The 22138-nt window shown below is 37.5% G+C and overlaps 1 long non-coding RNA gene across 2 annotated transcripts in view; it reads left to right on the top strand.

Moving 5' to 3' along the window:
- The window catches only part of LOC138160122 (uncharacterized), a 380488-nt gene that overhangs the window by 185239 nt on the left and 173111 nt on the right, over nucleotides 1-22138 (top strand). The window lies entirely within an intron of this gene.

A 22138-nucleotide genomic window follows, 5' to 3' on the forward strand; every position in this document is an offset into this window, starting at 1 on the left:
TTAAAGGATTGGATTATGTAATATTTAGATTTCTTTTCATCCCTAAATCTATGTTCCTGTGATTATATAATATGTGGCAAGGAATCTATGTTCCTTGATCATGCCCGAGTCCCTTAACTTTTCTGATCCTCAGTTTTCTCATCTATAAAATGAAGATAGTAAAGCCTATATCACAACCTAAGTATTCTGAAATTATGTTCAAAAAGGCTTTGAAAGCAATTAATTTTATATAGGTGTTAGATATAGTGTTATAATTATTATTGTTGTGTCTTTTTCTACTTTGCTTGATGGAATTCAGATAGAAATAAAGAACTATTCTTTTATGTTTACTGTGGATTGTAGTGCAGGTGAAAAAAATGACTACTTTTTGTGATTGAATAGAAGTATTATGGTATAAACTTATGTTCTATAGGTTTACTGAAAGCATTGTCAATAGCAGACAGGATAATGAGCATGATAGATGTTTCATTTCTTTGCACTTGATTGTAATTTCTTCCATTGAATCTTTTAAAAAAATCTTTTATTTATTTATTTTAAGTTTTCAACATTCATTTCCACAAAATTTTGAGCTACAAATGTTCTACCTGTTTTTCCACTACCCCACACCCCAAGATAGTGAGCTGACTGAGAGTATATGTTTTATTTATCCTGTGAATATTTAGTTGAGCTAACTCAGGGAAAGAAATTGACCAATAGCCTCTATGCTGTGAACTTGCTTGTCATAAGATCATAGATTTAGAGCTGAAAGGGACCTTAAAGGTACTTTTGTCTAATCCTCTCATTTGACAGATGAAGAAAATGTAGCCCAGAGATAAAGGCTGTTTTTGTTTTTCTTCAGCTGTTTCAGTCATGTCCAACTCTTTGTGACTCCATTTAGAGTTGTTTTTTTTTTTTTTTGGCAAAGATACTGGAGTAGTTTTCCATTTCCTTCTCCAGCTAAGATGAGGAAACTGAGACAAACAGGGTTAAGTGACTTGTCCAGGGCCACATAATTAGTAAATGTCTGAGGTCAGATTTGAACTCAGGAAGGTGAGTCTTCCAGATTTGTTACTTAACCCACTGCATCACCTAGCTACCCTCCTGAAGAGGTGGTAAATAGCAAAACTAGGCTTTGATTCCAGATCCTCTGATTTCAAATCTCATTTTCTCTCTACTACACAATACTTTCTTCAGTCAGTCTTCTTTACAAAGATTATTAGAAGTCCATAGCATATGGGACTTTTAAAGTCAGATTATTGACTCATGTGTAGAAACCAGAAAAATAAAGATAGGGCAGAGGTATAATTAGCATAGCCATAAACACTAACTATATCTTTAAAAGGCAGGCAAGAAGAAAAAGTCACACCAAGAGAGTATTGGAGATGAGTAATCTATGATGTGTAGTTTTCAGTTTTTGTTTGTTTGCTTTTGTATCTTCTAGTACTAGAAAAGGCAGGAGATCAACAACATCTTAAAGAGACACTGGAAACTGGATGATACAACAATGAATGAAGGAACAATATCCATGCCCTTGCATGGAAATTATTTGTCCCACCTCCTCAGAATTCTTGAAGAGACTAAATTCTATCTTACTATCTCTCTCTGTGTCACTATTTCTGTCTTTGTTCCTGCCTCTCTCTCTCTCTCTCTCTCTCTCTCTCTCTCTCTCTGTCTGTCTGTCTCTCTGTCTCTCTCTCTGTCTCTCTGTCTCTGTCTCTCTCTTTCTCTGTCTCTTTCTCTCTCTCTTTCTGTCTCCTTTCTCATCTCTTCTCTCTTCCTCTCAACAAGGGGAAGAAAGGTCTAGAAGGGAGGATAATATTGTCATGGTTGTTATCAGAGAAGCAGTCAGCACCATGGCTAGCAGTTATGGTAGAAACCAGATTTTGTCTTAAATCTATCAAAACAATTTTGCTAAAGCACAAATTTGACTGTCACTCTCCTATTTAAGAATCTTCAATAGCTTCCAATTCTCTGATAACAATTCAATTCCAATTATTCTCAGGTAAAGCACAAACTTCTTAGCTTAGCACTCAAATCCCTCTATCCCTCTACAATCTAGATTCCATTTACCTTTTCTGTCTTAATTAATGTTACTGTCATTTATGCGACTCCCCTGAAGCTATACTTACTGGCCTACTTGCTGTTCCTCAAATGCAAATTTTCATTTCCTGCTTCTCTGCCTTTTCATAGGCTGTCCTTTTTGCTTGAATGAACTGTCTGAAAAAATGTTACCTCTTAGGATCTCTATCTTCCATCACTGCTCAGCTTATGTTCCACTTCCTATGGAAAGCCTTTCCTGATCACTTAGTTTTTTTTAATATCTTCTTCCTTCAGATAGTTCTTAATATATTTAGCTGTTAATAAACTGAGGACTCCTAGTAGAATATAAACTCCTTGAGGGCAGGAATAATTTAAAATTTTTCTTTGTATCCTTAATATCTAACACAATGGCTTGCACATATTAGGTGCTTAAAATGTTAGAATGGATTTGATGTAGTCATGAGGAACTTATCCTGACTCTTGAATTAATACTAAAATATACACTTAGTAGAAAAAAGTTTTATATACCATGGTATACTCAAATACTCCAAGAGATCAGTGATTCAATTTGGGAATGACCTCCAATGAAGAAGGTCACAATTCATCCATGCCTACCAATCCTATGTGCTCCTTCTCTGTTTCCTCCTTTAAGTTTTACATAGGAGGACTTACTCAAGGTACTGGGGTCCTTCTGTACATTTTTCTTCACATTGTGAAGATACCAATGAAATATATGAGGTTGTCCTTTGATTTTCCCTGACTCTTGCCATATGCCAATGTCATCTTTATTTTTAGTCAAAATTTTCTTTGCTGATATCCTTTCCTCTTATTCTTCATAGTTCCTTGTTTTCTCTGTGTTGTAGCCTGTTCATAACTACCTTCACTTCTACATGGCTTTATGAGTGATTTTTGTTGTTCTTCAGTCATTTGAGTTGTGTCTGACTCTTCTTGACCCCATCTGGGGTTTTCTTGGCAGAGATATTGGAGTGATTTGCCATTTCTTTCTCCATTTGCCATTTTCTTCTCCATTTATAAGTGATACTAATTTTTAATTCCTTAAGAACCAGAGTGTTCAATGATTGTCAACCATGTGACACCAGTAGAATAGACAGAATATTGGTATTAAAAAGATTGACCTTTGTTTCAATGAGAAGTTTGGGAGTCAAACTCCCTTAGGAGTTTGGCATTTTTCACATTTTTAAGATATGCTACCCTTCTCCATTTTAAAGTCTGAACTCAGCTTATTGTCCTTTTGTAACATCTGTCCAACATACACATTGACACATGTATTCTATAGGCTGCCCATCTAATTGCAGGTCATAAACTGGCCAATAGGTATTCTTTATTTACTTGATTTTCCCATTTGAATGTTAGGTCACTCTCCTTTCAGTAGTGATGAATTTTGTCTAGGAGGCTCAGGAAGCTTTGAAACATTCTGGAACTTGATGTATCAAACATCTGGAGCACCTGGTCATTGATAGAGAATCCCTCTTCAAAATAGACTCTGCAATGAATTTTCTACATGACAGTGATAAACACTTTTGTTGAGCGTATGTCTTTCTGATTTATAGCTCACATGATAATAATAATTATAGCTTATTTATACTGTTATGTATTTTAAGAAATCTTGAATAATTTTGAAATTTGGCTAGAAGATACTTTGAAGAGTTGTTAAACTACTCTTGCTACATTGAATCAAGAATAGTTAATAGCAAGCAAAATGCTTTGCATCTTCTACATCTTTCAGTCACTTATGTGATGGTAAATATAGTTTTTCATGGCATCTCACTTGTGAAAGTTTACTTATTTCCTACTAATACCTACATCAAGGATGACCTTAATGGATTTATAATTTATTCTCAAAAATACATTTAAATAAGAAATGATAGTATTAGTTGTCAATGTTCTCTTTGTCTCCTTTTTGATGTTGATAAGTCTCACTCAAGATTTTCCCAGCCCTTTGGCATCTTCCTCTCCTGCACATACCTTGTGAATTAATTTCTCAACAACTTCAGAGTGTAGTTTCCATCTAATCCAGCTGTTTTCCCCCAGTATTTTCTATCTTTTCTTCCATTTCTGCTTCCTCTATAAGTACATCTTGGAGTGCAATGTTGAGTCCCAATTTAGTGCATAGGTATGTACAGCACATTAAATTAGAATGTGTACCCCAGAGATTTTATTTTTTAAAAAGCCAAATCTTAATTGAAGACTCAGTCATAAAAGACAATATTTTTGTTTACCAAATTAAAGATACTAACTCTTAATTCAACTTATTTTTAAAATAGCTGAACTTAAATAAAAAAGTAAGATAAAATACATTTTAGAGATACTAAGAAAGACCTGAGCGAGCCTCATGTATGCAAATTTATAGTATGATGCTTTAACTTTCTTTAGTAGTCAAAAGAGATAATTTTAAAATTTATTAAAATATTTGAAGTTATTTCTATCTTTCTTCTCCTTACTGTCCTCTTTTTATGGGATCATACATTTAGAGCTGAAAGGGACCTTAGAGGTTGCATCCAGTCCCCTCATTTTACATATGAAGGAACTGAGGCTCAGAGAGGTTAACTAACTTACCCAGAGTAACATGGCTAGTAGGTGTCTGAGAGAGGGTTAGAATTCAAGTCTTCTTGGCTCTAGGTCCATTGCCCTATGCATTTTGCAAAATTGCCCCCTTTCAGTTTCATCCTTAAATGCTCTTGATATGGCTTTATTTAATTAGGTCTCAGCAACTTTCTTTGAAATATTTTACCCTGCACTGCATATCTCTGTTTCATAAAGTGATGTTGCTCATCATTTTTCCTTCTCTGCAAAAGTTTATAAATAAATTTATGTTCTAAAGAGGTGTGGCCATTGGCTTTCAAATTTCTTTACTTGGAAAGAAGTCAAGTATTTTCTGGTTAATGCATTTTTGGGGAACATTTTGGTTTCCTTGTTATTACAATACATTTACATTGGTTGGATTTCTATATGAAATTATTTTAATCAGTCTTTTTTTCTTTTTTCATATTTGTCCAATTTTCCATGACTCATTAATGACTTGTTTAAATAGGCTAGGTTGGAGTTTTAATTGCATATCATATCTTTTCCATTTTATTCTTTCTCTTAACTTTGTTGTAATACACAAACACACACATATTTTTCTTTGCTCTAACAAGTTGGTGGTCTGGCTATGCAAAGAGAGCTAGCTGATTCAACAATGACTCCCAAATTTGTAACATGTAATTTCCTATACATTCAAATGCAATTGTTTTTGTGATATTATTTTGCACTCTATATATCTAGTACCTTCTATTTTCCCCCTCAAAATATTCTTGCACCATAGTCATTAAGCTCCTTTGGAGTCTGCAAGTTTTTGTCCATTCTCATAGCTCATTTCCAGTTCACATTTTTCAACCTTATTTTTGCTCATATCTTTTCCCACCTTTGCATTGAAGGCACCAAGTACCAAAGCATACACATTGATTACATTTGATGCCCTGCATTGAGGTCTTTGTAGAACTTTTCTGCATCATCTTCCTTTACAACAGGTGCTGTTACATAGGCTAAGATTAGTCTCATGGTAGGTGTTATCATCAGCACTGCAATATGAGATAATCAAAGGTCCTATGAAATTATGCTTTGTGTTGCTTTTGGACACACGATAAAAACAATTCCATTATGTCTTTTATTTTTCTGTCTAAGGAGAAACTAAGTTATCCTTCCATTTATCTATAACTTCCTTCTGTCTTCTAGTTTAGTTTTTATTGAAAATGTCAAGATTCTTACAATTCAGTTCCTTCAGTAGCAGATTCAGCTGTTGGCCATTGAATAAAGATGTAACATTTAGAAGATCAGCAGTAATTTCAAGTTTATAAACAATCTAAAAACTGGGTGATTCTTAGCATCCTCTGATCCTTTTTTGAGTACTCAGTCACCATCCCTGTAGAAGCAGAAGAAAACTATGTAGGACTGAGGACCATCTTCTTCTTCTTTGTTTCTTTTTGATCTCTTTCTCTTTTTCCTTCCTTCTCTCTTTTTTTCCTTTCTTCCTTCTCTTTCTCTCTCCCTTCCTTCTTTCCTTTCTTTCTTCCTTTCTTCTTCCTTCCCTTCCTTTTTCTTCCCTTTCTCCCTTCTTTTTTTTCCTTCCCTCCCTCCTACTTTCCTTCCTTCCTTCCTTCTTTCCTTCCTTCCTTCCTTCCTTCCTTCCTTCCTTCCTTCCTTCCTTCCTCCCTCCCTATTCCATCCCTCTCTCCTTGTTGACACTAGGTTTCCCTATCTTGCATAAGTTGGAAAAGTAGGATCCACTCATGAGTCCAATCTCAATACTGATTATCATGGAATTTTTGAGTTGCTGTTTTTCTAATATGGGTCAGTTTACATTTTCCAGGCAGTTTAGTGCTTTCAGGGGCTCCCCATATTGGTGTCAGATTGACCCAATCATCTTTGATCTCTGCTATTCACAATTCTCAAACTTAAACAACCTACCAGTCTCAACCTCCTTAATAGCAGAGTGCCATGCCCAGTTGATCTTGCACTGTTTTTTATTTCATGGACTATTGGTGATGACCTGCTTTGTACTTAACCAGACCTGTCCTTGGAAAGCAGACTTAGTACTGAAAATCTTGAGGTCTTGATGTCTTGAGGATCACACCTGAAGGCTTTCTAGCATTATAAACCTCCCAGAGCTTGTGCTTCTTTATACCCTAATAGTATGTTTACTTTAGGGCCCTTATAGATCATCTAATCTGACCCCTCATAATTTTGTATGAAGAGACTGAGATGTAGGGAGTGAAGTGACTTGTTCAAGGACATACAAGTAATACATAAATGACAAAAGTGCGATTTAGACTCAGGTCAATTGACTCAACTTTTTCTATCATGTGTTTGAGGGTGTTTCATAAATCTTATGATTTAATAACTCTTGGGTTCCCAATAGCTTTCTAACTGGTCTCTGCCTCAAGTCTCTTTTTTAATGTCTCCTCCACACAGTTGCCAAAATAATTTTACTAAAGACTATGTGAGGGGCGGCTAGGTGGCACAGTGAGTAAGAGTGCTGGCCCTGGAGTTGGGAGGACCCAGGATAGGTTCCGGCCTCAGATACTTAGCATCCACACAAAAAAACTGGCTGTGTAACCTTGGGCAAGTTACTTAACCCCAAATGCTTTAAGAAAAAAAAAGACTCTGTTACTCTGTTGCTCAATAAAATCCATTAATTCCCTCTTGCCTTTGGGGTTGAATCCAAATTTCACTGTTTGGCATTGAAAGCCTTTCATAATCTGACTCCAACCTATCTCTCCAGACTTATCTGAGAACTCTATAATTTAGACAAATTGGCCTTATAGTTCTTCCATATGATTTTCTATCTTTTGCAGTGATAAGTCAGTCAAAAGTTAGTACCTATTTATTAAGTACCTACCAAGTATAACTACTGAGCACCATTTTATTAAGTACCTGATGACCATCATGGTAAGTGAAAGGCATACAGAGAAAGGTAAAAACAAGTCCCTGCTCTTAAGAAGCTTACAATCTAGTGGAGAAGTCAGCATGCAAATAGCTATGTATAAACGAGCTCTTTATGGTATATATGTCTTCACATGGGCTGTCCGCCATGTCTGGAATGCCATTTCCCCTTACCTCCATATTTTAGAATGCCTAGTTTCCCTTGAAGCTCAGCTCAGCTACCCCCTTACTTCTTGGTTGTTTTCAGTCATGTCTGAGTCTTCATGACCCCATTTGGGGTTTTCTCAGCAAAGATTCTAGAGTGGTTTGCCATTTCTTCTCCAGCTCATTTTATAGATGAGGAAATTGAGGCAAACAGGTTTATGTGACCCACCTGGATTCACACAGCTAGTGTCTGAGACCAGATTTGAACTCAGGAAGATGAGTCTTCCTGACTTCAGGCTGGGACTCTATCTACTGTGCCACCTTATATGTGGGGCTTCTCCTAATACTCCCTCTTCCTAGCACCTCCCCTCATATTACCTTGTATTTATTTTCTGTATATTTTCCCACATATGTGCATATCTCCTTTATTGAATGTAAGTTCCTTGAGGGCAGGGACCACTTAATTTTTGTCCTTTAGCACAATGCCTGACACATAGTAGGCACATATTAACTACGTGTTGAATGTAACAATTCCTAAGATGAAATAAATAATGCATATGAAACATTCCAATTATATTATCCAAACAGAATGAAAAATTGGTCTTGATTTTTCTTCTTTTTCCTCTAGTCTCCAAATACAGTGGTGGTCTCAACCTAAATGTGATTTTACAAAAAAGATATCTACCAAAACACATTCTTTTTGTCTGGTTTTTTGGACAAAACTTCTTTTAAAAATAGAATCCTATTCTGGATGACTTCTTTTCTTCTTTTTGACAACCGAAAATTTCTCTCAGATGTGACTCTCTTGGGTCTCCTGATGTTATATTGCTTCTCTGTTCTGGAGTCTAATGCTCTGTGGGTTGATTTACAGAGCTTCTGTCACCCTAGATCTCTCTTATGTGCAAACATCTGATTATAAGAAGCAGTCTGATTTACGGTCTAGTAGTGCTTCTTGGCTCAGCTAGAATTAATAGTTCCACCCTAGTCCATCCAAGTTACTTATTCATCTCTTAGCTGTTTTTAAAATGAAATTTTCAAAGAAATGGGGAAAAAGTGAATAAAAAAGAGTCCAATTGTGCCTTTTATGCACAATTCAACCTTTACTGGTCTGTGGAGATATATTAATGTGCAAACAAAACTCTATCTTCCCATCAACAGCATTTCCCTACATGATTCATTTTGTTATGTCAGTTCACTGTTTCTGATACCACAATGTTTGATGTGATGAACTATAATGCTTCTTTTCTGGTGTCTGACAGAGTGAATTATGCCTATGGAGTCTAGTAATTATTTGGAGAAAGGTTTCTATGGGAAAATGTACATCCTTTCCACCTTTGGAGGACAAATTCAGAGATATTACCAGATAATATATGGGCTTTTAGTTAAAGACAAATAAACAGAAAGAAAATCCCTACAGCTGTCCACAGGAACACAATCATAATTCACTAAGCTAATTGTGCTTAATTAAGAATATGTTGGAAGAGCAGTGGAAAACTCATTCTGAAGTCTGGTCCAATTTTCTCCCCTTCTAGACCTGTAAAGTAAAAACCTTCAACTGATTGTAGATCCATAACTGTTCCATAGTCTTAAAATTTTAAGTTAAGTTATAGTTGTAAAGATTTGTCTGGGCACTATCAGGCTAAATGACTTACCTAGAGTCATACAGCTAAGTATGCTTTAGAGATAGGCTTTGACCCAGTTTTTCCTGACTCTAAGACAAGCATTCTAACCACTAAACTAGGCTGCCTCATATAGTGGGATGCTATTATCTCAGACCTACATCTGGAAGAGATCTCAGAGGCCATCTAGTCTAACCCTCTCATTTTGCAAATGAGGAAACTGATACCCATGGTAATTGAGTGACTTGCCTGAGTACACACAAGTAGTAATCATTAGAGGCTGTATTTGAACTCAGGGTCTCTTCCATTGTACCAGTTCTTAGGAAATGCTTATTAGATTCAGTTGGATTCTCTGTTTGGAACTAAGTCTATAATTAACTCTTCATCACTGTATTTCTGTCTGGTTGCTTTAATGGATTTTTGTCCCCTTAATTTTGATAGATGCTGCTCTTTATTCCTGTTCTGACCCAACTCCCTAACTCACTCTCTGTAGCAACTCTTCCAAACCTTTTCTTTTAATTTAAGCCCTGTAAACTTCTCCATGTTTATTAACTGCACCCCCACTTCCCACAGTTCTCAGAATCCTCAGCCACCCTTGCATCGTTTCTTCCATTCACAGAGGAGAAGATATTCCCCTCCCTCTTTTTAATCAATGCTAATCTCTCTACAAGCATTTTAAAAATCTCATTCCTTTCTACATCCACCAGAAACTTGCTGTAGCGGTCATTTCGTCTCTGTCTCTCTCATGAAACTTTGGGCTCCACTACTCCATGAGATCTATCTCAGCATAGAAAAGTGAATTCTAAAATAACTCTTTTCTGGATCATTTTGTCCTTTCTAGACATTACTTCTCCTTCCTTTCATTGCCAACTTCTTGGGGGAAATGTTGTCTACAACCAATGCCCCTATTAATCCTTTGTATTTTGGCTTCCATGACTACTACTCACTCTATCAATGTATCCAGCCATCAGTCAACAAGCATTTATTAAGCACTTACTGTGTGCCAGGTATTGTGCTAATTTCGGGGGATACGAGAAGAAGCAAAAACAGTTTCTGCCCTCAAGGAGCTTACATTCCAATGGTGGAGACAACATGCGCATAAATGTGAGCTAACCTTAGAGGGGGGAGGCACTAACTGCTAAAAGGACTGAAGATGTCCTTGGACTTGGACGGGAGGTGATGCTTGGTCTGAGTTTTGAAGGAAGACAAGGATTCTAAGAAGTAGGAGGAGCAAGGAAGAACATTTTAGGTATAAGTGCAAAGGCACAGAGATGGAGTGTACGTGTGGAATGTTGAGCGTGAGAAACTGTAAGTAGACCTGTATGGCTAGACTGTAGCATTAATGGAGTGTGGCAATGTATAAGAAGACTGGAAAAATAGGAAGGGCCCACATAATGAAGATTTAAAAAGTCCAACGGAAGAGTTTATATTTGGTCCTAGGGTACCACTGAAATTTATTGAGATCGGGTGGAACGTTGATATGGTCATAGTTGAGACAGTAATTTCAGTCACTGCGTGGAGGGTGGGTTGACGTGTCAAACATTTCCTCCCTCTCCTCCTATTTCTCTGAGTTTTCCTGACACGCTTCTCTCCTAGTCTCCTCCTTATCTGACCACTCCTCACTTAGTTCATCATAGGTATCGTTCTCTCTGAGTCATTTCCAGAACTGTCCTGGGACCTCTTCTCATATCTCTTCTCCTTCTCAGTAAACTTGTCACCTTTGATGATTATTATTACCTATATGCAGATGACTGACGGATCTGATAAGTACTAGTTTCTACTCTGGGCTGCAGTCTCACAACACCAACTGTCTATTTGACATTTCATTCTAGATATATCAGAGACATTTTAAACTCAACATGCCCAAAACACATCTCCTATTTCCTCCAAGACCTACTCCTCCCTCTAGACTTTCTTGTTTATGTTGAAGGCATGTCTATCCTTCTAGCCCCCCAGGTTTGTAATCCTCACTCCACACACATCTGGTCCATTGTCAAATCTTGCTGTTTCGCCCTCCACAACATCTTTCATGAAATACCTCACCTCTCTATTTATACAACCACCACTTTATTTCAGGCCTTTATCAATTTCTGTCTTCTAGGCTCCTAACTTGTCTCCTAACTTCAAGTTTTTGAAGTCGTCAACTAGCATTTATTGAGCCTATGTGATAAGCCTGGGGATTCAAAGAAAAGAAAAAATAAATAATCTCCATGAGTCCCTACTCTCAAGGAGCTTACAATGGAATAGGAGAAACAATATGAAACAACTATGCTCAAACAAGAAATTTACAGGATCTGTGAGAGAAAGTCTCAGAGGGAAAAGTCTCAGCAAAATTAAGGACTCATTATTCAAGTTTATTTTCCATATAGTTGCCAAATTGATTTTCATTAAGTATAGATCTGACTGTGCAAGTCTAATCAATAAATTCCAGTGACTTCCTATGGCCTAGAGGATAAAATATAAATTCCTCTGTTTAACTTTTAAAGTTCTTCACAACTTGATCCCAACACAACTTTCCAGCTTCACAGTGAAAGACCAAAACAATTCTTGCTTTCAGGGAGCTCAGAGTCTATTGAACATGCAAAGAACTATGTACAAACAAGTTACATACAGAATAACCTGGAGACAATCACAGAGAGGGGAGGTACTATTATTAAGGAAAAACAGGAAAGACTTCTTGCAGAAAGTGGTATTTGAGCTGAGACTTGAAGGAAGCCAGGGAAACCAGAAGGTAGAGATGAGGAGGGAGAGCTCTCCAGGCATAGGGAGCATCCAGGGAAAATATATGAGTCAGGAGATGGAATGTCTCGTGAGAGGAGAACAAGAATACCAGTGTTACTGGATCACAGACTGCCTGGGAGGGTGTAGGTATAAGAAGACTGGAAAGGTACAAAGGGACTAGGCTATGGAGGGCTTTCAAAGCCAAACAGAGAATTTTATATTTGATCCCACAGGTAATAGGAAATCACTGTAGTTTATTGAATAAAGAGGTGACACGGTCAGACCTTTACTTTGGAAGTTCACTTTGATAGCTTAGTCAAGGATAGACTAAAGCAAGGAGAGACTTGAAACAGGGAGGCTAACTAGCAGGCTTTTGCAATAGGGTAGAAGTGAGGTGATGAAAGCCTAAACCAGTGATGGCTGTGTTAAAAATAGAAGGGAAATATAGGAAAGATATTGCAAAGGTAGAATTGACAGACTTGGCAACAAATTGAATACTCTGTATGTGTGTATGTGTGTGTGTGTGTGTGTAAGTGAGAGAGAGAGAGAGAGAGAGAGGGAGAGAAGGATGACACCTAGGTTATAAGCCTGAGTCACTGGGTGGATTGTGATACCCTCAACAGTAATAGGGAAGTTTTTTTGGGGGAAAGATACTGAGTTCAGTTTTGGACTTGGTGAGTTTAAGATGTTTTTGAGATATCTAGTTTAGGATGTCCAGTAGGTAGCTTGGTGCTTGGAACTGGAGGTCAGGAGACAGGTAGGGGTTGATTAAGTAGATCTGAGAAGTAATCTGCATAGTAAGATGGTAATTGGATCCATGGGAGATGACAAGATCACTAAGTGAAATAACACATAGGAAATAGAGAAGAGGGCCCAGGAAGGATATTGGGTATCCATGATCAACAGGCACAACCTAGGTGACAATCCAGTAAAGAAAACCAAGAATGAACGGTCAATCAGCTAGGAGCATAAATGAGAGAGAGAAGTGTCACAAACACCTAGAGAGGAGAAATAGTCAGATGAAGCAAGTGGTAATCAATAGTGTCAAGAGTGGTCAAGAAGAATGAGGACTGAGAAAAGGCCCCAAGATTTTGCAATTAAGAGCTCATTGACAACTTTAGAGAGAACATTTTCAGTTCAATTACGAGGTCAGTTGCTTCATTACTGAAGAGTTAAGAAGAAAGTGAAAGGAAAGCAAGTGGATGGATTTATTATAGGTGGCATTCATAAGGATGCCATGAAAGGGAGGAGGGATATAGAATGATAACTAGAGAAGATGGATGGATAGAGAGATGAGGCAAGGACATTTTGTATTGGATTCCAAATTTAAAGTGGGTCAGATGAATTGACCTCTAAATGACACTGGAGTGGGACAACAAATTAGCAAAATGAAGAACGATAGTGTGGCAAAAACGGGATTTACTTTGTGTGGTTTGTCTGTTTAGTGGAGTAAGTATAAAACAACCCAAACAAACAAGTCTTTTAGATGATACACAAAGCCATATTGCCTCAATTGTGTATGTGCTATCCTTCTCAGGCAGGGAGAAAAGACCTCTTTGATATTACTGGTAATTTTTTCTATATGAGGAATTCAGGATTTAGCCCTCTGAGGTGTGAAAATAATGATAACAGTGTATTTATTGATGGGTGTCTGGATAAACAGGGAGGAGGGAATTCTGACTCAAATTTTTTCTTCCTTTTTTCTATCTTTGAAATTTAAAACATTCTCGGCAATAAAAATGCTGCTTTCTGAAGTCCTAAGAGTATAGTCTCTGCCTCTGCTTCTTGCCCCCTATAACCCTTTCCTGTATTATTGGAGATTTATCCCTAATCTGTTCGTCCACGAGGACAAGAAAGCAAAGGAAAAGTACTAGAGGAAGAATGAAATGACTTGTTCATTATAGAATTTTATGAGCAGACAAGAGAGTTCACTCGAATGATGCCTCTCAGGGAAGTGTCCAAGTATTCCACTCATAGTAATTTGATCTACCGAGACCTGATACAACTCTTGAGCTAACAAGTGACATGTTGAGAAGCATTAAACCTCAGGGCTCCTCAAGTCGAAGTGTGTGATCCCTCCCAATAAAATAAATAGGATTTTTTAGACATTTGTTCCACATTCTTGACAAATGAGCAATGTGTAATAAGACCTTGAGGGGTAGGAATTGGAAGGGGGATGACAGATGGCCTTTCTCCGGTACCACAGTTATTGTCTATGTACTGTTCTATCGCCCACCTCCATGCCTTTGCACAGGCCGCCTTCCAAGCCTCTAACGTTCTCCCTTCTCCCCTCTGCCTCTCAGAATAGCTGGCTTCCTTTACGGTGTAGCTGAAGGTCCACCTTTTCCAGGAGGTCATTCTTGACCCCCACAGCTTTTGGTGCTCTTCCTTACCCTCTCATGAGTTTTTAATTACTTTTGTGTCTACTTCTTCACTGTATTCCCCAGTAAACCACAAGCTACTTGAGGGCAGGGACGGTTTGCATTTTTTCTTTATGATCATAGCACCCGAGTGCTACACCTTTACAGAGGAGGTGCTTTCTACATACTTGTTGAATTGAACTGAATTGAATTGAATTTTTAATTGTTAGAGCTAAGGGAATTTCCTCAGTCTTCATCCTGCTTGATCTCTCTGAAGCTTATAGATTAGGGATATAGATTATTATCTGAAGCAAATATGATTATTGATATATGATTACTGACATGCTCACCACTTTTCCCTTCTTGAGATTTTTTCTTGCCCTAGGTTCTGTGATCATGTGCTTTCTTGGGTTTGTGTCTAAGTTTTCTTCCTCAGAATTCCTGGTCCCGTCTCTGTCTCCTTCCTGCGTGGACCTGGGTGCCCCTCAAGATTCTCTTTCGTATACTTTTTTCTTTTTGCACATTTTTTTTTCATAGCATGGCACAGTGTGAAAAGCAGTGCTGTTTAATGTATAGAGCTCTGGATTGGGAGTCAGGAAGAACCGGGTTAAAACCCCTCCTCAGACAGTTAGCTCCATGACCTAGGGTAAGTCCTGTAAGCTCTATTAACTTCATTTTCCCCAACTGAAATGGAGATGAAGATAGCACCTATCTTATAAGATATTCTAAGGTTCAAATGAATGAATGAATGAAGCATTTATTAAGTACTTTTTATATACAAAGCATTGTTCTAAGTGCTGAGGATAAAAATAGAAAAGTTAAACGTTCCTTACTCATGTTTTAATTGGGAAGACAACACATAAGAATGACACAATGTATACATAGTCCTGTACAAACTTAATTTTTTCCTGATATTCTTATAGCTCTTGTGACCAAGATATTTTTTCTCTGAGCAGCTACCTGGATTTGTGGAATGATTTTCATTTTCTATGTTTACTCTTTGGCTTCTCTTAGTCCAAGATATTTCTTTATTTTATTTAATTATTTTCCCTTTTGTTCACGTAGCCATAGTTTATAGATTGGGGAATTGGGGTTAAGTCAAACTCTGCTCCTATATTCCTGAATATTGTAGGGAGTTCCAACCAATACTCTGGTGGATAAAGGAATAGCAAACTGTGCATGGCAGATTTATTGTCTTTTTAACTATGTTATGAAAATGTTTGTTTTATTCCATAATTTAAAAATAAAAAAAAGACTAGGCCCCATCTTCTGAAAGCATTGTCTGGTCTAATCTCCTGCTGCTGGTTTGCTCAGGCTTTCTGGATGCTAGCTCGAGCATGGGATACCCAGAAGCTGTCCAAGCCCTATCACCTGCCTTAAATGGTCCCCTGGGTTACCCCAAACTGTGTCTTCTCAGTCCCAGATAGAATGTGTGAGTAGCTTTCTCTAACAGCTGGTCTAATCTTGTCTTCTGATGTAGACAGTGATTGGATCTTTGGATTGTCTGCACTGGGTATGCAGGTCTGGTATTCTCTTTTGCTGAGGGTTAAGACTGCTTTGAGTCCTTTTCCCACCTTTTCTGTATTTTCTCTGCTCTGTAATTCTGTTGGATTCTGGCATGTAAATGACTGCCAAACTGCTTACAGTAGACAGGATTGGTGATAAGGGCAAAGCACTCACCTTCTATTTTGCTTCTCTTTTTTTTTTTTTAAAGAAAAATGATATTTGTGTTGAGATTTCCAGAATAGAAATGATTAATAGGGATTTGAAACCAAAGATAAAAAAATAATCACCAACTTTTTAATATTGCTTTAAGGTTTGCAAAACATGAACTTATTTTATCCTTAAAACAACCCTGTGAAGTAGGTGCTATTATTTTTGTATTTCAGAGGTGAAAATATTGAAGCAGATAGAAATAAAGTGACTTGCCCAGGGTCACACAGCTACTAAGTGTCTATGGGTGGATTTGAACTCTGTGGCTCCATCTATGCTATCACTTTTTATCTAAGACAAAATCCTCTTAAATATCTCATTGATCAGGGACACACAGTATTAACAGAATTAGAACTAAAAAAGTCCCAAATGTGACATGTGTCATTAAAAAGCCAAGGGCTTTTGAGATAAAATCCTGTCTAAGCTGGAAAGATTGGAAATACTGAGTATTGGAAGTATTACTTCCAATAGTGGTGTCTGAAGGGTAAGTCAAGAATGGTGATGACTATCATTGAACCTCATGGGTTCAGGACTACAGTAAATTCTGTGGAGGAAGCCGAGTCAAAATCAGAAGCACATATGCATCTAGAGGGTATGAGGAGGCCAAGCCCAAGGATCTTGCAGGGTTCTTTACGTGATGTACAACAAGGTATGAGTTAGACAAGGAGAATTCTAACGCGCAATTTTTATCTTCTAAGATGACAGGAATCTTGAAGCCAAACTCTGACCTGAGACTTGTCTTCCAGCTTCCCTGGAATTCTTTCTGACTGGGGAGTTCTCAATGAGAGCCTTGTTATCTTGAGGATAGTTGACTTATCACCCAAATCAAACATACACTTCCAAAAAGCAGTTGGAGGGGCCTTCCAATGCTGAAGAGTAAAGCTTCTGATCATGATGATCTGTATGGTCACAGTAGAGTGGGCATATTCTTGCTAGAGTGTTTCCTGAACTATGAGTTTATATACGGAATGTCATGGTCCTGTTCTGGATGTTTAGGAAAGAAAAATACATGCACAGATACTGAGATGAATAGAAAGATCATAAGCTTAGTGCTAAAAGGGACCTTAAAGGTCTCACTGAGACTGTCTTCATTTTGCAGATGAGGAAACTGAGACCCATAGAAATTGAATGACTTGTCCAGAGTCACACAGCTAGTAAATGCCTGAAGATAGATTTTAACTCAAGTCATCTTGGTTTCAAGTTTAGTGCCCTTTCCACTATGCCATGTCACTTACAGAGGGAGTGCCAAATGAATTATTATGGATATATTCTGGTTAGAAATAATTCTAAGGCTAAATTATTATTAATATATTGTTAAATGTATTGTGTAAGGTTGAGTGTAACTAAATCATGTTTTTGATGTCACAACGTAAATATTTAGACTTGGAAAAAGAAAAGAAAAGGTCTGAACACTGAGATTCATAACAAAATGTTATAAAACTAACCATCTAAAAATCCAGGTCTCACTCATCTGTATCATAACCTTCTCTTCTTTAATTGTGATCATACACCAGATATGACATAAGGTCATGGGGGTACAAAGAAATGTAAGATACACTCTCTGACTTTAGGTTGATTATAGTAGTGGGTGGGGAGACATGATATGTGTGTAAATATATAAATGATGATTCGAGGTAGGATGTCCTAAGTGCTTCCATTCTAACATGTGAGTTGTTATTTAATCCTTTTTCAGTCATTTCTGACTTTCTTGACCCCTTGTGGGGTTTTCTTGGTAAAGATAAGAAAACTAAGGCAAACAGGTTTAAGTGACTTGTCCAGGGCCACACAGCTAGTATGTGTATGAGGCCAGATCTGAGCTCAGGGAGAGGAGTCTTCCTGACTCCAGACCCAGCCCTCTATCCACTGTGCCACTAGCTTCCTCTAAGATGTGAATAGGGGTTATTTTTAAAACAACAGAAAAAAGACCTTTAGACTTTCAATTTATTCCTGTTTCCTTGCAGCAAACTACTACCCATAGTAGTTGGCAATTGTTAACTTAAGACTGAGGGATAATGAAATGATTACCTTTCACTTCATAGGTCTACACTGGGTGGACCCCAGGGTTAATTGATGCGAGGATGTAGATGAGAGTCACACTGAATGGGCAGTCCTGGATCGGTGGCAGTGGGTGTCATTGGAGCAAAAACTCCCATCGCTTCCAACTTAATACTATTTTTCCAATAAGAGCAGGTTAATTGTTTCAAACCATGCTAAAAAGAGCCATTACCAATGTTATTTTATTTAGGAACTGTTATCAATGTTATCCAAGTCAACCCGGATTTATTAACCGTCTACTGGAGGCAAGGGACTGTAATAGGTGCTGTCAACAATGCTTATTTAGGAAGGAAACAAGCATTTGTTAAGTGCTTACTATATGCCTGTCATTGTGCTAATCTATTTAGTATGAAGCATGATGGAAGTGGAAGAAGGCTATCGTTTTCCACCCTCCTACCACAAATCTTCTTGCTATGATTTAGACAACTTGTAAGTTAGATGACTCTTTTGCTGCATAAACTATGTTAGCAGATCCCAGGAATAAGAAAATGATTTGCTTATGATGTATAGTAGATGAGCCCATAGTGCAAGGGCCTCTGGGTGCATTTGCAAATGCAATAAGAAAAGACAGTTCCTGTCATGATGGCTTAAACTCTCACCATCAGCATAAGCCAAGACGTTCACACACTTAGCATATAGCAGTGATTCAGAAGACAATACTCCTTTTTTAAAAAAATTTATTTAAAATGTTTTGTTCAATTTCAAATGTAAATTTCATTGATTTTATTTATTATCTTCATGTCTCAAGATCCTTTTCTTACCTCCCATTAAAAATAAATATTCCTTTCAGCAATTTCTTTTCTAAAAAATTTATTGATATCTTTTATTTTTATATCACTGTCATATCTGGAAATATGGACCTTTCTGTGTAACAAAGAAAATATATTAAGCAAAAGTACCCAATATAGTGACCGAGGCTTGAAACACACCGTTCTCTGCCCTAGTAGCTCCCCATCTATCTACTGTGAAGAGAGATATGTTGCAGGGGTGTGCTGAAGCCAGCTTATACCAGCGTGTGATTGTAAAATTTTCAGTGTGACTTTATTTCAGAAATAGGTGAATGTTTCAAATCAGGCCTTGGTTTATTGTTATGGTGATTTTCTATCTACTGTTGCCAATTCAGAAGATGATGGGGAAAATATTAATAATGCAGATTAAAATTAAAAGAGTGATGTTTGTACATTTTCCCCAGAGAACTAGTTGTTAACCATTTACCAGCTCACCACTGGATGTTTGTCTTACTGTATTCTGTCTCTGACACTCATATTTGTGTGATATTAGGCAAGTCATAGCCTTCATGGGCCTTATTCCTCATCAGTAAAATAAGGGGGTTGGACAAGATGGCTTCTGGGGTCCCTTCTTGTTCTGGATCTACTGGGAAAATTATTACTTTTTCAGTTACTCAGTGTTTAGCTTCTTTTTAATAATCCTTTTATTTATATCATGGCAGTCATGAATATTGATCTTTGGTTTCTGCTTATTTCATTCTACAGATTATTTTATATATGTCACTTCATACAGATCTTCCCATGTTTCTTTGAATTCCTCACCTTGGTAATCTCTTACAGCACAATGTATTCCATTCCATTCATATAGTCCAGTATTTTTAGTCTCTTCCCAGTTGATGGGCCCTGACTTTGCTTCCATCCTTTGTTATGACACTCTGTTGTAATAAATATTTTGGCATATAGTGGACCTTTGCTTCTGTTTTTGACCTTCTTGTACTATATTTCCAGTGGTGGGAAATCTGGGTCAAAGAGTATGAACGTTTTTGTCATTTTCCTTGTATAAATTCAAATTGATATTCAAAAGGGTCTGATCATTTCATAGCTCCACCAAGAGTACATTAATGTGCTTGTCTTTCCATATCATCTCAATGTGGACTTCCCTTTTTTTTTTTTTGTCATCTTGACTAATTTACAGGGAGTGAGGTGAAATCTCATAGTTGTTTTAATGTATATTTCTCTCATTGCTGTTATGGAACATGTTGTTGCATACCAATTTATAGTTTGCAATTCTTTTGAAAACTACTCATATCTTTTGATTATTTATATCAAGTCAGATCAACAAGCATTTTTAAATTGCCTTCTATGTGCCAAGCACTGTGCAAATCCCTGGGATTGCAAAGAAAGGCAAGAGACCCTGCTCTTAAGGAGTACAAAGTAGAATGGGGAGACAATGTTCAAACAACTATGTTAAAACTATATATATATATATATATATATATATATATGTATATATCTATACAGGATAACTTGAACATAATCACAGATGGAAGATAGCAGCATTAAGTGGATATGGGAAAGGTTTCTTGCAGAAGGACAGACTTGAGCTGAGACCTGAAGCAAGCCAGGGAAGCTAGAAGACAAAGGAGAGGAGAGAGAAAAGAGTTTGAGGGAGTTACAGGCATGGGGGACAGCCAGTGGAAAGGCGCAATCTTGTGATGAAGTATCTTGAGAAAAGAAGAACAAAGAGGCTAGTATCACTGGGTTATAGAGTACATGGAAGGGAGTAAGGTGTAAGAAGACTGGAAAAGCACAAAGAGACCAGGATACTGTTGAGAAAGAAAAATCCTGAGACACAGAATTTCTGAGTAAATAATAATCAATTTATTAATGAGGCTAGCTAATAATCAACAAATTGATGATCATTGATCTCTCTTGACAACCAAAGAAAACCATGGAGATCATAGAATGCTTAAATACCTTTAGAAAAAGGGGTGCTGTGACAGGTGAAAATGAATCCTGATTGGTAAAAAATTAATGGGGCAGGGTAGACTTTCAAATGAAGGGGTGGGCTGAAAGTCTTCAGTTCCTCCTGCTGAGAATGTGACTTGATAGTGAAACTCAGCTGCTCCCAGTAATCTGGGAATCCATCTCTACCCAGACCACTATAGTTGGTTTTCTCCAAAAGCTGGGTGACCCTGATTCCAACGGAGGGGTGCAAGGGAATTGACTTGCTGCTTTGGGGTTGGAAGTAACCTAGATTAGATTTTGTTTATAGTATAAACAAAAGTAAATTCAAGATCTGGGAGCATGTTCCCAGAGGATTAAGTCAATCTCATTTATCAGACTTGTCCTTCAGACACTGGCTGAATGACCCACAGGGGCTGGTCCCTGAATGAAGAATTAGAAAGGAAAATCCTTAATCTTAATTTAATAATTGGTTATCAATATAATAGAAAAATAATCACTTCTCAATATGAGGGAATTTGAAAGTCAAACGGAATTTTGCATTTCGTCTTTGAGATAAAAGGGAGCCACAGGAGTTGATGGAATAGGGGGATGTCATGGTCAGACCTGCACTTTAAGAAGATGACTTTGAAAGCAGAGTCAAAGATGCACTGGATGGAGAGAGACTTGAGGCAGGAAGGTCAAGTGGAAGGCTGTTGCAATAGCCTAAGAATGATGTGATGAGGGACTACACCAGGTTGGTAACAATGTCAGAGGATAAAAAGTGGCACATATAAAGAGATATTGCAAATGTAGAATTGACTGGTCTTGGCAGCAGATTGGATATGGGTGGTGGTAATAATGATGATGATAATAATAATGGTAGCTAAGATCTTTACAGCACTTACTGTGTTCTAGACACGATGCTAAGTGTTTACAAGTTTTCTCATTTGATCCTTACATCAATCCTGTAAGGTAAGTGCTATTATTACCCCCATTCTACAGTTGAGGAAACTGAGGCAACCAGAGGTGGAGTGACCCTGTTCACTTGATCAGGGTCACAGGTAAGTGTCTAAGTCTGTATTTGAACTTGGATCTTCCTGACTTTAGACCCAGGACTCTAAGGGTGAATGAGGAGTGAAAGATGACATGTAGTTTGCTAACCTGAGTTCCCGGGAGGAGGGTGCTGCCCTTGACAATTATTGGAAAGTTAAAAGGAGGGGAATGTTTGGGAGTAATGAGTTCAGTTTTGGAATTGTTTACAAATATATATAGGCAGTCTAGTTGGAGACATCCAATAGGCAGTTGGAAATGCTTGTGACTGGAAGTCAGGAGAGAGGCTAGGATTGGTTAACTGGATATGACAATCAGCTGCATGGAAAAAAAGGTAATT

This window comes from Petaurus breviceps, unplaced genomic scaffold (genome assembly GCF_028583685.1).
Source record: "Petaurus breviceps papuanus isolate PSGF00001 unplaced genomic scaffold, PetGlider_PUasm1.0 179, whole genome shotgun sequence".
Taxonomy (NCBI): Eukaryota; Metazoa; Chordata; class Mammalia; order Diprotodontia; family Petauridae; genus Petaurus; species Petaurus breviceps.